We start from the raw sequence: 13,718 nt of genomic DNA, 5'->3' as shown, positions 1-13,718 counted from the left end.
GTGGTAGCGCACGTTGCATTCGGACACTGAATACTTGCAGCCCACTGCCCTATTCCCGTATATTTCGGCATAACTGATCACCACGAGTTTATATGATGCTGATAGAGTTCGTGGTGTATAGCATTTAAAAATCAGACATTCAGCGCTTTGATTTTCAAATTTAGCATTTTGTAGCATCTATACTTCTCAAATTCAGCATTTTGTAACAAATTGGTTAAAAATAGGCATAATTGCACACGACAGTTGAGAGTAAAATCATACTATTTAATCACAAATTGGTCGTCATGCAGTTTTGAATACACTATGGAAAATGAGACAAACATCAGCATAAGATTGCAAGAAGTATTGCATTGGCCTTCATCAGGGCATGTGAAGTTTTGCCTGCGTCAGTGAGCAAAGAAATTCTCCGAAGGAACGTGGAAGTCAGTTGAGAGTAAAATCATACTATTTAATCACAAATTGGTCGTCATGCAGTTTTGAATACACTATGGAAAATGAGACAAACATCAGCATAAGATTGCAAGAAGTATTAAAACACACACAAATATGCATATTTACACATTTACAAACACAATTTCAAAGTGAAAAATACTATTCTGAACATATTCATTTTTCACAGTACAGCAGACCTACAAGGAAGAGGTATTTCAATGATGATTAAGTACAACATGCCAATTGTTTGAATTGTGTCCTTCATTCAAGACTGCCTATCAGTTACAATCATGTTGTACTTGCTAAAAAACCTCTCTACATCCACACTGTTCATAGGAGCCCAAATGCACTGCAGTGCTGCCGAGGCAAAGGAAGGAAACTTTAACATAAGTGCCATCAACATTTGAAGAGTGTCAGTGTTTTTTTTTTTTTTTTTTTTTTTTTTAATGTTCTGCAGCATCTGTTGGTGATATGCCTCACAGCCGTCGACAAGCTGATCAACAGTGACACTTCTAAAAAATGGCAACTTTTGCTTCAAAGACACAAGTAATTTGGGTTCCAGAGCACTGTTTTGCCCTGCAACTGCAGGATTAAATAAATTGCACACTTCTTTGGAAAACACGTTGGTATCACTGACGCTCATGTGCTTCGAGAGCTTAGTTATGCATTTAAGCATACGCTGCTTAAATTGCACATTAATTTCCTCTTTCTTCATATTGTTTCTGCAACTCTCCAGCAAGCCACTTGTTTCCAACAGAAACCATCCGTCAGCACATCTCTTCTCTCCACAAATAGTGGTAAGATCATTCTACAGTTTGTAAGCATGCGGGTAGGATGATCCCTCCAGTACTGTGAGTTCTGCATTAATTTTCACAGATATCTGTGAAATAAACGGTATCTGAACTTTCAGCAACGGAAGCATATCTTGATCTCTAAACATATCCAACACTGAATGGCCACTGCTATTTAGGGAATTATCATCAAGAGAGCTAAAGAACTCTACCAGGGGTGTGAAGTACTTGTCAAGATACTGGACTAAGCGAAACCAAGAGTTCCGTCGAGTGATGACAGGAGCTGGGAGCAACATTGCATTCAAATCAGGGACATCATCTTGCAAAAAATTTGGATAGGAGTTCTTCAACTCTTGCAGTGGAGAAAAAATCCATTTTAAGTTTTGAAACCAAACTGTTCAACTGTGACAGTTCCGTGAGAATAACATCCCCCACAAGATGCAACTTATGTGCAGAAAGAAGTGGAAGTGAAGAAGATGGTCTCCAATTATCGTCTATAATGCCTGGAAACGTGTACCCATGTATCTGGTAGAGTCTGACACTAAACCCATCACGTTTTCAAAATCAATATTATAGTCTTTGAGAGCATCAATGATGGCTCCGCGGCATGATGTCCCGTTGGCAGCATCCAAAAATGAACAGCTTCCCAATAAACTTGTTCTGCAATTGGCATGATTGTCCTGAATAGACAGCAAAGATACATCTGCTTCATTTTTCTGATGTCTCGTTTGCGATTACTACAATGGGCTTCCCATCCAATGCAGCATTCACCTCTGCCCATGCTGAATCTCCGCAACATGGAACATAATCTCTGCAAAGGTACTGGCAGATCTCCTGATCCTAGCCAAGCTGTTTTCCAGCAAACACTAAACGCTCCCGATAGCAGGCAGCTATTAAACATTTTCCACAGTAGTTGTGGACAGAAATCTGCTATCAGCTTTAATATCTCTGCTGGAATACTATCTGGTCCTGGGGCCTTTTTGTTTCTAAGGGACGTAATCGCTCTCGTCAATTCTTCTCGTGTAAAAAGTGGCACATCATCTATGAAATCATCATCATCATCAGCAGCAAACCTCTCAGGATGATCTGGGAATAATGTATCTACAATATCCTTCATTGCATTTGAGTCCATGATCGGGTTCGAAAAACTTCCAAGTTTCTTCATAAGGATCTTGTATCCTAAACCCCATGGATCGTCATCCACTTCTTAAGCCATTTTCCACCATTTGTCGACTTTACTCTTTTTATCATAATCTATAAGCTTCATTTCCGTATTGATTGTAGCTACAACATAAGAATGATACTGAAGCCTCCACCTTATCAATACATTTATTTATATACTATTAATCACAGTAATCACAGTACCGGTTTCGACCCCTCTAGGGTCATCCTCAGCTGTCATATATCAATATAGTTATTAAAACATCACATTGGAAGGTGTTGTACATACATGAAAATTGACCCAATTTGACAGGCCGTTTAAAGTAAGTTGTATGTTAAAATGGTAAAATAAATCCTCTCTTCTTCAATTATAAAAAGATTACGTAATGTGAGAGGCATGTCACTGTTCCTGTTGATTTGATAAGCGTAAACTGAGATTTGTACAATTGTGTATATACTGATGTTCATAGAGTAATCACTATTTTACGTTAAAACTTATAATTGATTATTAAAAACATTTCGACATTTTATTCTTCTGGTGATTATGTTGCTTATTACACGATATCCTTCTGTTGGTAGTATGTGTATCTTGAAGTGATCTGGACACTGTCTATGAAGAAATAGGTCGTAGTTTAATGTACGGTTCGATGCATTGTCTATGTACTATATTCATGGTATATACCAAATGCTGACTTAATAGTAATGTGTATTGTAAGTATAAAAATTTTGTTTAGTTTGCGACGTGCACCTTAATATGACGTTATATGCTATGTCAAGTGTCAAATGGTTTACATTTTCAATGTGTTAAATGATAGTGTGTAGGCTTCTTCCTATATGTTGTAGACTGTGATATCTGTAAATAGAAATGAATTGTGTAAGATACGGCATTTAATAGATTTGTAAAAAGTAAAGTTCACATAAGAGTTTCAACAGACTAACAATTTTTAACCTGACGTTTGAACTGTTTAATACCCGATAAATTTTCTCTAACACCCTCAACCATCAAAAGGCCCCGCTTTACTTGTTCCAACGTAACAATTTATTTCAAACCTCACTTGAAGTGAGCAACGGAAACGTCCCTTTACAAAATTCACGTTCTTAAACTACCAGTATACAATTTGTTACCAATTTTTAAACAAGGACATTCATAAATTTACGACTATTTGTATATTAGACTTTATTCGTGAGAAGACTAATCATATTTGGCTGATTATCAGATCAATGTTTCTGTCATCTTTCTAGATTAAATGATAATAGGATAATAAAACAACTATTTAATTACTTTTCGAAAAGTAAAACAAAAAATAATTGGTTTAAAGAAGTTCAGAATGATTTAGAAGAGCTGAATATTACAATGAAGCAAATTGAAAATAGAGAAGAAAAAAGGATTCTCAAGAACAAACAGATAAGATTGTCATTAAAAACTGTACAACACAAACAATATGCCATATCTGATGAAGAAAGGTCAGCCAGAATGAAGAGGTTTTGGGAAAGGAAGAAGATGATGCAAGCTAAATCTTCAGTTAATTCTTTGTTAACGTAAATGTATTTGGGTTTGATTTAAGTGCTCCAATGTGGGCGTAAACTATGTAAATAAATAAAAAATAACTATTTTACATTTGATGGCAAAATATATCACCAGGATGGCCTAGCAATGGGTGATCCTTTACAGCTTATAAATCTCGTATTTTGTCCCATATTGGCTCAACACAACTAAGGTTATGTTTAGTATTATACTCAGAGATTAAGCTGGATTATGTTATGTAAATAATAAACTAGCTATGAGAAACTGACAAGTATTGGAAGGTGGGAATCTCCTTGTAACATAAGCTTAGTTAGGGCGATCCTTTGTCAGGCATCTTAGCCGACATATACATGGATTTGTTAGAACACGATAAATAATGACAAAAATAAATGGACTAAGCCTGTGGCTCAGATAAGTAGATGATACTTTTGCAATAATTGATAAAGATTCCAATAACAGTAACAACATTTTAGATTTTTTAAACAACCTCGATCAAAATTTAAAGTTCACTGAGGAGGATGAAAAATATATCACCAGGATGACCTAGCAATGGGCGATCCTTTGCAGCTTATAAATCTCGTATTATGTCCCGTATTGGCTCAACACAACTAAGGTTATGTTTAGTATTATACTCAGAGATTAAGCTGGATTATGTTATGTAAATAATAAACTAGCTATAAGAAACTGACAAGTATTGGAAGGTGGGAATCTCCTTTGTAACATAACCTTAGTTAGGGCGATCCTTTGTCAGGCATCTTAGCCGACATATACATGGATTTGTTAGAACACAATAAATAATGACAAAAATAAATGGACTCAGCCTGTGGCTCAGATACATAGATGATACTTTTGCAATAATTGATAATGATTCCAATAACAGTAACGACATTTTAGATTTTTTAAACAACCTCGATCAAAATATAAAGTTTACTGAGGAGGATGAGGTGAACGGATCCATTAATTTCGTAGACATCACAGTAACACGCACTAACAATAATTTCGACTTTCAAATCTTTAGAAAACCTACTCACATCCCAATATCAATTTAAAATTCATTAGTCCACCCAAACTCCCATAAACAGGCTACCTTTTACATTTTAATCTATAGAGCATTAAAAATTCCCGTAACACCTAAAAACTTAAAAACAGAACTCAATTACATAAAGAATTTGGCAAACTTTAACGGACATAAAAAACAGAAACGATTAATCAACAAAGTCAAACTCAAATTAGCAACAAACCTCATCCCTGACAGTCCCAAAAAATCTAAGTTTCCTACGTTTACCTATAACAGTCCTGGCATTTACCAGGTTCCGAACCCTTTAAAAAGGCAAAATATCAGTATCTACTTTAGGACAATAAACACCAATCGAATCTTGTTCTTTATCCACAACACAGTCAACACAAATAATAGTATATATTCAGGTTCAGGCATATATTGGCTTAAGTGCACGCAGTGTGACATCTCGTATATCGGAGTTTCTTTACAAGGTATCTAGAGCACTAAAATGCCAATACCGAGCTCGATAGCTGCAGTCGCTTAAGTGCGGCCAGTATCAGTATTCGGGAGATAGTAGGTTCGAATCCCACTGTCGGCAGCCCTGAAAATGGTTTTCCGTGGTTTCCCATTTTCACACCAGGCAAATAGATAATAATAGATAATAAAAATAATGATTTCACAAGTTAAACAGCTTAACACGTATGTTCAACTCCCATTATAAGCGATCAGTTAAGACAAACCATTTCATCAGCCTATAATCAAGCTGTCAAGTTCTAATTATATATATTTTACGACCTCAACTAGATAGGGTGCCTTCAACCAGATTCCATTTAACGCACTATATCAAACACAAACATGGTTAAGTAGAACTTTTAACATGTAACATGAGGCCACAATTTTAGCCATGGACATTCTTACAGATCTTGCAAATAAGACATTTTGGCTAGTATAGAACTTTAAAGATTTTAATGTAGAGTGCACCAACAACAATCAACTTTCATAATCATAATTTAGATGTATTTTAATCTGTAAATTGTCAAATGAGAACCTACAATATGTGTCCTCAACTTTAAAATATACATTTCTCTGTTTAATACTTTGGTCAAAGCAAATCAGGATCCTGATCTTAGTCCGATAGGTATCAGAATGAGGCTGATGATGCCCATAAAATGGGCGAAAAATGTCCCTATAGTTTAATATGTCAAGATAGTCTTAATTTTTAAGAACTAAATTTTGTAACATTATTGACTTAATGTACATTTCAATACGTACTAACCATGAGATCTGTAACATGTATTAAGTCATAAGTTCTGAGTTGTCAGTGGAGAGATGGCATGGAATGACATCAGTAGATGAATAATTTTGAGTGGTGTCCTTAAAAGTAGAAAAGATCACAATATGAAAATAAAGCTGGAATTCAAGAGGACAAATTGGGGCAAATATTCCATTTCAAGAAGGAGAGTTAGGAATTGGAATAACTTACCAAGGTAGATGTTCAATTAATCTCCAGTTTCTTTGAAATCATTTAAGAAAAGGCTAGGAAAACAACAGATAGGGAATCTGCCACCTGGGCAACTGCCCTAAATGCAGATCAGTAGTGATTGATTGGGATACTGTCCCTATGGTTAAAGCCTGTGACTTTCTAAGAGATGTTGGTTACACAGTGCACGAAGTGTTCCCGGCAGTACCTGCAAAAATAACAGCAACGGATATAACTGTGTAGTTTGAATTGCACACTAACCAGTCTACAGAAGAACGCAAGGAAAAGAAAAGCTTTTACGAGCCAACTATACTCGTCTACCCATGTGAGTATGACTGGATAACATCGAGGTGATAGGCATTGTGATTGGTGCAAGAGGAGCAATACCTAAGTTCTTTGAAGAATTCCACTTAAATTTCAAGCTACCAGTATCGTTGATGAAGAACGTGGTCCTCAAAGCCTTGAAAGGTTGCTGTTGATAATGAGGCATAATTTTTGTTTACGAAACTTCCCTCAGTTGAAGGTTGCCACAATGGACAAAGCATATTGAAACAAATTAAATTATAACTTTGGTTTATATTGATTTGATTGATTACATTATTCTCATAATGCCTTTAAACTATAAGAGTTACAACACATGGCAATGATTTCTCAGTAATGAAATGGAACCTCATAAAGCTAACAAAGATATAGTTTGTAGTTCTGTAACCTCTAAATGAAACGTTTCCAAAAATTTACAATGAATCGAGGAATAGTCCCTCGAGCTCCTATCATTAATCCTATCACTTTAATATCTTTCAATCCAAATTTATCTTTATGATAAATTACGGCTGGTTCATAGATAAGCTTCTTTTTCCTATCAACGTCTTCTGGCTCGTCTGTGGAGATTTCAAAATGAACTGAGGGGTCTATTATATATATTATATATCCCACACTGTCTGATTCCTTGTAGGCTGTGTTGTCAGTTTGCCTGTTGCTACAGTTTATAGGATGCTAATTAGTTTATAATATCACCTATTCAATACATTAAATAAACATGGATCCATAATGATATTTATCTATTGCTACCATTATCGGCAAATCCGGATACCTCTTCGGCAAACCAGGCAACTCTATAATTATTCTTCCTGTAACCTTGCTACAGGTTACAGAAACATAATAAATACATGATAATAATGCATCTTAAAAATTGTATGAACTTTTGAACATTTACCCGAGAAGACGTAAAATACAAGCAACAGGTAGACCATCATGACAGCTACAAAAGGATGTAGGAAGCGGCGTGCAATCCCTACGAGGCCAATGGGAACATATCCGTTGTGAGGAAAGAAGAGGTACACGATAATCACCCTCAAACTCCTAATTTAATAACTAATGAAGGTAGATAAAGGTACAAAGCAAAATCTACATACAAAATGAACAAGACATGTGCTAAATGAAAATAAACATTTGACGTTACCTGTAAAAAAAAAAAAAAAAAAATAAAAGAAATGCAATTCACACCAAATGACTTACAAATTGTTTTGAGAATGGAACATAGACATAACATAATAACATAAATGAGATTACAGAAAGGGGCATTAGCAGATATTACCACAGCAAGGAAAAGGGGGAGATTAAAAATACCTTAACGCAGAGGCACCGAAACCTAGTGTTCTCACCTAAAACACTTCCAGCAAGAAACATCAGTTTCCGGGGGGGGAGTTAAGTGACACAGAACTACCTGAGGCAAATCCGAGCAAAGGTTAGGACATCTTAATTATAATATTTCGCTCAATATAAGGAAAAGGGAATTGCCTCCAAAAACTAAATGGTAATGCTTAGGTGAAAAGCTAAGTCATTTCGATGATTAAATGGTGAATGTGAATACCAAGGGTAAACTCCGACGTACCTTAGTATGGAACAGTTACATTTAAATAAGCTAATGGTCGAAACACTGAAGGGAATAGTGATGGGACGGACAGAGAACACGTCTGGCTTCTAGGCTGGTCAGAAAGAAAAGATGCAGAAACAAACTTCGCTCTCATGAAGGAGTGAAAAACTGGAAAATTGTGCAACCACCAGGTAGCCAATCAATCAATCAAATTTACTCCTGACATTTACATTCACCAATTAAAATCCTCGTTATTCTGACCAATGGGGTCTCTTCATTCTTGATGATCTAAGTTTTTCTGGCTCAGCAGGAAGCAACTAGAAAAATCCTTATAAAAACGGCATGTGTCAGTACACTCTGATAAGTAGTAAAATATTAAAGCTTGCAGATAGCCGTTACAAGAAAACTTTCACACATTAATACTAATTTTGTACAATCAAAACATGTTCTCTAAGTTCCAATTATGAATTTTTTTCACAAGTCCAAAAACGAAAAAACAAGTAAGTTAATCAATTTTTTGAAACAGTAATTCGATTTTTCATAACAATAAGTCCAATTCTCAAATGTTCTTTATACAACATAATTAATTTCTTTTAGAACAAAAATGAGTTTTGCAAAATACAATGAAGAGATTTCGATGACTTCCCCGCAGCTGTCCCAACTCTGGTCACATTTTCTGAGGGAAGTTGCTGTAAAGGGCCAAATCCCGTTATACCTGGCTTTCCCCAGCGTCTCTCCTAGATGGCAAAATCCCAAAACATGAAGTGTTTCTATTTCTCTTCGGCAATGCCAACGGAGGTTTCCATTCTGGGACCTGCCAGGAAATGATCAAACAGCGCATGCATTAGCAGTTATTTTTATTCCCTCACACCATTCACTGACTGATAAACCAGTATGATTTCTAGCCCAGTTATTTGCAGGTTTATATTGTTCAAATAGTTCCACTCCTTTTCCTTTGTGAGGTAATTTATACCATCTCTTGAATTCACAGTTTCTGTGCTCTACTCTGAGTTTGGAAGCCAGAAGAAAAATGAGGTGTTCTTGTTCCTGTAACCCAATCTCTGTGAGACATATGTCGCTTTCTTTAATGGCATCTCTTGTTGCAGATATATTTGGATTAATTTCCAGTGCAAGCAGTTTATGTTGTTTAGATTCCCAAGATTCAGAAAAAAGCTATGAGATCTCTGTTTTTATTGTAATGTAATGAAAAGTCTGATTGGTTTTGATTATAATAATAATAATGAAGAAATCCTGAGACTGAACCACACCCCTCCCTTACTGATAATATATGACATAATATAATACGCACATCGGGAGATTCGAGGCATGGACTGTGACTAGGAAAGGCCAAGACACAGACCTGAACTGGAAACGTCCCTCATTAACAATGCACAACAGGGATGAAACTAACTACTAGCAATAAAATTTAAATGAGGGTTTATTAATATATAATAAGATTTCAAAGAAAAAGAAAATGAAGCCACCAATAAAAAAAAAGATACATACTTGTTTTCATTTGGTTTAGTCGAAGTAGTAACATAAATGCGTGAGCACAGCATTTCTCAAACACCAAAATTAATATTTAATTTATGATATGCTCACCGTCTCAATTATAATTTCACTACATAATTAGCTAATCTGAAAACAATCCACATGGATTTGTATAGTCATTCTTTCCATGATATTAATTTCATTGTTTTACATATGCGTCCATCAAACTCCATCATCATCTCGACAACAATAGCTATAGAAAGATAAGATCCCCAAGCATCCCGGAGAAGAAACACAAAGCAGATATAATAAAGGAATGCAGGTATCGGGATGGCCGAGAGAAAAATCATCACTAGACCAAAGAACAATAGTCAAATCCAAAGAGAATCACAGACATGCGCATCACCTGAATTTAAGTAAACAAACATGGCGGCCTCGTGGGCAAGCAAACGGTCAAAACAGAGACCAAGGCAAAATAATTAACACTGTACCGAAAAAACAAACACAAGGTACGGAAACAAGATCAAAAGGAAAAATTAAGCTGACCGATACGTCATCTTTTTACTCCCCACACTCACGAACACACACCCAAACATTCAGACATGGCCAGTATCGGCCAACAATGCGAGCAGTAGCTCCATTCAATAAGATGGTCACAAACTCATGTAGTATGATTCTCATGGTCACAAACAAAGGTCTCAAATATGTCAGAGTAACGTGCACGACACAAATATTTCAGCAGCAGGATAATAGGGACCCACGGGTCACGCATAAGTCCACCAGCTTACGCACTCCGTACGACACGAATGGATCTCCGCGTCGACACACAGGGCATACATTCATTTGATGGCAAAATACATTAGAATGCAGTGCACATAAATGGAATTGATAGAGACCTAGTTACCCACATCTCACCATCGCAATAACATCAACAAACACGCGGTCCGTTCACGCCACAGAGCAGAAAGATGCATATCAATCAGCTAGTGATGGGCAACGCTCTCGCTCGAGACTCTCGAGACTGACGTCACAGACCTCGAGACTCTCGCGAGAATCTCGAGACCAATCCTCCTGTAGTGCAAGCTGTGTGACGTACCAGTAACTACGACTGTAAAATTGATAGTATATCATTGACAGTTATTGCGTGAAATAACGTCTTACGAAAACGTGTAAGCCAATACATTTTCTCAAAAGCCTGGAAAAGTACTGCATGTTCAACTATGTACCATTAACTAAAGTGGAAACAGAATGTCAGTATCTTAAACTGTTCCTGACTTATTTGCGGTGGACGTCTTAGCTGAATAACCATGCATAATTTGTGAATAACTGAAGATAGGATATATACCTACTTGGATACTATAGGCGTGCATTATTCGAACCTGAGACAGGGAAGATGTGCTTTGCTACATACGCAACCCCCATTACACATGAGTGGAACGTGTAACAGGGGTGATGGGCAACGCTCTCGAGACCGATTCTCGTGTGCTGCGAGCTGTGAGATGTCCCAGTAACTACAAATGTAAGCTTGATAGTTATCATCAGCAGTTCTCACATGGAAACGTGTGTGATGATAAATTTTGTCAAAATCCTATGAAAGCACTGCATGTTGAACTATGAGCTCCTTACCATTAACGAAATTTAATGCAGAATGCCAGTATCTTAAACTGTTCACGAGTTATGTCAGGTGGACTTCTTAGCTGAATAACCCGTATAATTTGTTAATAATTATTATTAGGATGTAATCCTACCTGGATGCCTCACAATCGTTGGCAGGGTGGTTTCTTGTGATTCAGACCGGGCCGGAGGTGTTCTGTGACGATTCCTCTTCATTGATATTATGCGTTTGTAAGTGCCGGATCATCCCAGAAGTATTTCTGCCGATGTATTTTACTTCTTTTGAATAAGCAACACAGTGGGCTGTGCTGTGACACCTCCTAAAAATAACCGACATCCACGACTTACGTTGCGTTTCGGACATCGTCTTCAAGTTGTCGCGTACAATTCGACACAGTTCACATTGCACCGTCATATATCTAAGTACCTACCTAATTATGACACGAATACTCTATAGCAATTTCACATTCCACTCATGCGTAATGGTGGTTGCATATGCAGCAAGGCGCATGTTGCCTCGTCTTGAGTTCGAATAATGCACGCGTCTAGTATCCAGGTACGTGTACCTACAGTAGCCGTCAGGTTCTGTACTTAAACCACTCATTCGTGTATCTACCAATGAGTACAACGCCTGAATGCGTATCCTTTATAATTATGTTTTACTTCGTCAAAACAGACCTCGGTATAAATAAACGCCCTAGTCGCTTGTTGACACGTATTTACGAAAATGAGAAGGCCCGTTGTTTGCTATTCGCATATTCGGAACCAACAACATTCAGCTCCGACTACCTGCAGGCCTACGAAACGCTGCTTGTCGCACATTGCGGGGATATCGCTCTCGAGATTTCTCGAAATTTCTCGCGAGAAATAATGCCTGCGCTAATCCCGAGAAATCTCAAGACCTCGTCTCAGACTGCCCATCACTACAATCAGGTATGATTAAAGGCACAAGAAAACCACGAAATAATCATAGGACCAATATAAATACAAGCATCACCATACCTGCAATATCAGCCGTCAAATAAAAAATAAAAGGATGGCAGTATAGGCTGAGTTTAAATCAACTAAATACCCATCTGTAGCTCAGAAAAGCCACTCCAATCAACGTGGAGTCCATTTTATATTCCTCTCTCATAACCACAACAAACATTCGAGTCAAAGAGATAAAGTTACAGACTCGCCGGAAAGAATGACCCTCCGTGTTCACAACTGAGGGTGCTGCCCTCTGTAGTACAACCTTGGAAATAGTTAAGTCAATCAAGCTAAAGCTGATACAAGCTCTTAGCAATACGGGAAACATCACTTTTTTACGAACTTGCTATATTAGCATGTCTCAAGACTCACCAATATCGAGAGGGAAGCCTATGTATTAAAGACCCATACTCCACAGAAAAGTAAGTATGTTTTCAATAGCTGACTAAAATCAAAATCAGGGCAGTCAAGAACAACTGATGCTAAAAGCCAAGGAACTCCAAATTCTGTCTGTCTGATGTCTGGGATCTATGGAATTTTCTTTGAAGAAAAATAAAATAAAAAAATGAAACCAAACTCATCTCCGTACAGGCCATGAAGGACCTGCGAGGTGAAAGCATTGACAGTAGATAGAACAAGCTGGACAAATTTTGTCGAGGCCCTATGTTCCACTGGAATTAAAGGAAATAAGTAAGTAAGTCCTCTCGAATTCCATCTTAATCTTCGTATTATGATCTTTCTTAGCCTACTCATGTTACTCCACACCGTCTCTTTGGGACAGCTCGGAACATACTGCTTATTGCAAGAAATCAGCTTCATTTTCCATATCAAATTCTATTACAAAGACTTATAACAATAAAAATCTTCCACCTTTTTGATACTTATATTTTGCATTTTAAAAAATTAATTAATTACACACAGTACATGTTTCGTTCTTTTTTTAGAACATCTTCAGCTCTTTACATAGCTTAGGTGATTCACTAAGTGTTTATCTTTAAGTACATTATAATCAGGTACCTTGTTCTTCTTAAATATTACATAAACATGAATTGAATTAAAATGAATTAAAAACAATGTGGTGGTTAAATGGGTTAGTGAAATGAGATGGAATGGATATACTTATAGTTAGGCTATTTTAAAAACTATTTCTATGAATGAACAAAAACTATCACAAGTTTAAACATTAGAATACAAACACTGTGTACTTACCTTATTACAAGAATAATGCAGCAACAACAAACCAGTACAAACTAGAGTTAAATGTGGACCCATTTTATCTTGTTTTTATCATTTCATCCACTTTTAAACGGCCTGTTATAGCGGGTCAAATTTTATGTGCATATATTCATTTTTTAATAGACAATGTATGTTACAATAAT

General features: G+C 36.7%; 1 protein-coding gene across 6 annotated transcripts in view; it reads left to right on the top strand.

The window, feature by feature from the left end:
* The window catches only part of Cep290 (Centrosomal protein 290kDa), a 1,403,175-nt gene that overhangs the window by 316,799 nt on the left and 1,072,658 nt on the right, over positions 1-13,718 (top strand). The gene's annotated exons all lie outside the window — the stretch shown is intronic.

The sequence above is a fragment of the Anabrus simplex genome, chromosome 1 (genome assembly GCF_040414725.1).
Source record: "Anabrus simplex isolate iqAnaSimp1 chromosome 1, ASM4041472v1, whole genome shotgun sequence".
NCBI lineage: Eukaryota > Metazoa > Arthropoda > Insecta > Orthoptera > Tettigoniidae > Anabrus > Anabrus simplex.
The sequence above is the reverse complement of the archived record's forward strand: the minus strand, read 5'-3'. Positions and strand labels throughout refer to the sequence as shown.